General features: G+C 40.7%; 1 long non-coding RNA gene across 1 annotated transcript; it reads left to right on the top strand.

The window, feature by feature from the left end:
* The first annotated feature begins 883 nt into the window (after positions 1 to 883).
* On the top strand, positions 884 to 2697 carry LOC145655591 (uncharacterized). The gene is made up of 3 exons (XR_014121641.1): positions 884 to 966; positions 1101 to 1211; positions 2684 to 2697. It is a non-coding gene; the product is annotated as an uncharacterized LOC145655591 (long non-coding RNA).
* The last annotated feature ends 1864 nt before the right edge of the window (positions 2698 to 4561 follow it).

Below are 4561 nucleotides of genomic sequence, written 5' to 3'. Positions count from 1 at the left end.
ACACACACACACACACAGCCCCCTCCTACTTCAGGGGTAGGAGCTGCAAGGACACACACACACAAACACACACACACACACACACACACACACACACACACACACACACACACACACAGCCCCCTCCTACTTCAGGGGTAGGAGCTGCAAGGACACACACACACACACACACACACACACACGCCATTGTAATAATAGGGAGATAGACTTGCACACTATACACACACTGATTTATTAATGTTGATTTACTGTTGCGCTTAATTTATGAACAATAGAAACAGATTGCATATTACTTCATTAAAAGTAGTGCTAAGAAATAGTGGATTTAAAATAGATTGTCAGTATATGATACAGTAATACATGATGGGGACCAAGCTAAGTAAACAACGAGCAGAAAAGGAGATGACATCACTTAATATGGTCCTATCAGAAGGGCCGGGGACAGAAAGAGAATGAATGACTCATGAAAAAAATGGAACAAGATGACAGAAAAACCACAAAAAACCCCCAGTGGCCAATGAGAGGATGTTTTAATGCAGAAACCTGCCAAATAGTTAGAGACTTTATAGAACAAAGGAAAAGTAAAAAGAAAGCTGAAGTGGCTAACCAACGACGTGAACTGAGCATTTGAAAAACATGCAAGACAAGTAAAAGAAAAATAACTGGATAACAAGAAGAAAAGTGAAACTGAGGAAAGCAACGGAGAGACCACCACCCTATGCCCCAAAACAAAAGAAAACAGCAGAAATGTATCCACTGCTAGCGACAAGAGAATGGGTATAGTGGCCTTTCCAGGCCAGTGAGTTGAAGTGTCACCTGAGAGGCCACCTGCAGACATTGAGGATTCTGAACAAGAGTCTTGACTATGGCTGGTAAGCAGTCATTCAGACTCCAACGCAAATAAGGGCGTGAGCCTATACCGCCAATACTGTCACCATTGAACATCCTGTGACGACTGGATCACAGGTACATCAAGCACTAACCTTGAAGTTTCAAAGGGACATTGACAGTCTGAATTGGGTGAGAAGAATGAACTGCATATTGTTTCGTTTGGTTTTTATTTGCACTGTAATTGTTTCTACTATTTGGTTTTCACACAGAAGGAACCCAGTTGACTGTGATAACATGTCAGGCTGTGATAACCTCAATGTTATAGCGGGCTTGAATCACACGAGTGCTTTTAACTACACCAACCAGGCAGGTACCCAGAGGTATGTACGTCGTAAACACAGCGTTGCCTCCTCCATACAAAATCTGCTCACAACTTTGCGGGAGCAAAAGATGTATACTGCATTTAAACATCCAGATAATGTATGGTTATCATATGTTAGTTACTCTGCTCGTACCATTACAAAAGATAGCTACATTGCATCCGTCAAAGGGAAAATCAAGCCAGTCATTTGGCCTCTTCCCTTCAACTCCTCCACGTGTTAGGGAGACGCCATGCGCCTTCTGGTGTCTGATGTATAAAAGCTACGCCTGTTATGCTTCAATAAGTAGGTCGGAATTAAGGCTATTCCTGAATAGTTGTAATCATATCCTTTCTCCAATCCCACGTCATATTGTAGGAGGTAGTGAAATTTACATAAAGGCAGAATGGTTAAACACTACAATATTTCCAGATTGTTTTTATAGTACGGGAGGAACAGGTCCTAAGATGGGACATTTTTCAGGGAAATGTGAAAGAATTTGGATTTCGGACCATGCCCCTTGCCATGTGAACAGTATAAATGGTACCCTCAAGTACTTTGATAATGCGACTGGTGAAATTAAGAGATTATATGTGACCCTAGCAGCCAAATGGACAGGTTTATGTGTCCGAGTTATGCTAAAAGTGCCGTTGTCTATGATTCCAGAACCGGAATCAGCATTAACGGAGACTCATCATTATGCTCAACAAATACATCATCACATTAAAAAACGTGCTGTAGTACCAGGAAGGTTTAATGACAAAGTACACCTTGATGCTATCGGAGTTCCTAGGGGGGGTCCAAATGAATTCAAGGCCAGGGATCAAATGGCAGCAGGATTTGAATCAGCACTTTTCTGGTGGGTTATGATAAATAAAAATGTAGATTGGATAAATTACATAAATTATAACTAGCAGCATCTTATTAATTACACTCATGATGCACTAACAGCTATAGCAGAGCAATTAGAGGCTACTTCACTAATGACCTGGTAACATCGTATGGCTTTGGATATGTTATTAGCAGAAAATGGAGGTGTTTGTGTTCTGTTTGGTGAATACTGCTGTACATTCATCAAAATAACACAGCCCCGAATGATTCTATTATAATAGCACTGTCCAAACTGGAACCCTTGAGATATGAAGTCGCCGGGAACTCTCTCAATACAAGTGTCACTGGATGGTTTGATAGCTTGTTTAGAAAATGGAATGGTATAATTATGTCTGTCTTAACCAGCATAGTGGTAGGAATTGTTTAGCTAGCATTTTGAGTTATTTCATTCCTTGTGTTAGGGGTTTGATTGTACGTACAGAAAATAAATCAGTGTCAACTCAAATGTATGTTGGGTGTCAGCAGTTCACCACACTCAGTCACTTATTTGCCATGACGTTTTGCTTCAGTTAGACATTTGGACCTCGTGTGGCTTGCCCTGCTACTCCCTTCCTCCGCCTGCTCTGATAGTTTGATTGATGTATTGTCTAATTCCATACCAGAATTTTTACAGGGCTTCAGTCACTTCAATTTGGTGTTGGGCCGTGCCAGCCGTATGACGTCAGCTCCTGCTTCCTCCGGAGTGACTGGAAATCGTGGTGTAAGGTCAAAGGTTGGCTGGACAGCCAATGACAGGTAAGATCCCGGCCAATGTACAGGACAACCTAAGGCAGGCGCAGTCGCGGGACCTTGTGTCACCACTTACCAAATGATGTCTTTAAGTTTGTGTCTTTGATATTAGGAGAAATGAGCAGGAGCCTGGAGGCTACGTGATGGCTGTTTCGCTGTTTCTTGCGTTATTATTTCTTTACTCTTTGACGACACAATGACTTTCTCTTTGTTTTAGTTTTATTTTATCTGATTTTTCTTCGACACCTCGTTCTATTTTCAGGGTTTTTCTTTTCTTTTTTTAATGTTCACAGACATTAGGTCCTTTTCGTTTTTAATAGGGGCTGGATAAAATGTTTAGCATGAGCATTCATGGTGATGCAGTAGATTTCGTTCTAAATTAGAGCGATGGTAATACTGTCTTGTCTTGCTGTGTCAGTATATAGATTCAGCTCCTATTTGATGGCGGTTCATGTTCTTTGATGATGGTTTATGTTTTTATTTTTGTTTTTTGTTCCTACTTACCTTGCATTTCCCAATTACTTTCATTTTCTTTTACTCCGCTTTACACATTATGTCTAATCATCCGGTGTACCGAATCAGCAATCATCCAATATATTCACTATAGTTGTAACGGCACACAGCAAGAGAACCTTCCTGACTTCATAGATGGTCAGGAATGTATTAAGCTTGCATACAGTAGTTCATAGTAGTTAATATGTTAGTTACTCACAGTATTAGTAACATTATGAAGTGTAATAACTTAGCAGAAGTAACAACTCAACTATTCTGCCCCATGTCTGATGATGATTAGATGGCAGAGACAGTCACAAAGGTAAGAAGGGAATGTTACAGTGCACACGGTTAAACTAATTCAATAGTTTGTATTAGAAATGATTAACTAAAGTCACAAAAATGTTAAAATTACATTAAAAATAATGACACAGAAATGGATGATGGTTCATGACAAAAAGTTATGAAAGGGGGGAATGAGGTAATAAAGTGACAGCGATGTAATAAAATAATATTGAAAGCAGGAAAATAGGGATGGTCCAGAATAAACTGGTGTCATGCAGGAAGGCCTCTGCAGGCATCAGCGGAAAACCTCAGGAGGCCTCTCTCACAGGCCTCTAGGGGCCTCACTCGAGGGGGAGCCTTGGTTCAAGGACGGGACAACCCGGCCAAGCGCCGGAAGAAACAATATGGACATCACTGGAAGAACCAATAAAGTAGTCCAGGATGAACCTGATGGTACCAAGAACTGGTTGGTGTAAGTATTGAATAGCAATTTGCATACATTGAATAATGTTTGGTTTGAAGAACAATAGTGGAACCTGGCCAAGTTTTCATGAAAAAATAAAAATGGTTATGAAGAAAATGTATAAAAGGTGAGCCCACCTGAGACTATTAGACATTCTCTGGACAATGCCTCGTTTGTAACGCTGAGCTCAGAATAAAGATGGGACCAGCACTTCTCTTCAATTAATTATAGTCTGCATCTTTATTTCTATTTAGTATGTATTGAATAAACAGTCTTGAATTTAGGAAGATCTAGGGGCATTGAGGCTGTGACCCCTAAACTGGAGAAATGGCTCCAACAGGTCCCAGGAATGATGACATCAGTCGAAATCCAGAAGAGCAACACCTCTATACACACAAACAGAGGACCATCAGGATGGTAGACTCTAGCAGCATGGCACTGGGTATATGTAAGTATACAAAGGTGAGTGTATACAGTGCGTTATATACATGACCCACTTGAGAGGGAGCCA

This window comes from Electrophorus electricus, unplaced genomic scaffold (assembly GCF_041902795.1).
Source record: "Electrophorus electricus isolate QZ-2024a unplaced genomic scaffold, ASM4190279v1 Scaffold288, whole genome shotgun sequence".
Classification (NCBI taxonomy): domain Eukaryota; kingdom Metazoa; phylum Chordata; class Actinopteri; order Gymnotiformes; family Gymnotidae; genus Electrophorus; species Electrophorus electricus.
The sequence above is the reverse complement of the archived record's forward strand: the minus strand, read 5'-3'. Positions and strand labels throughout refer to the sequence as shown.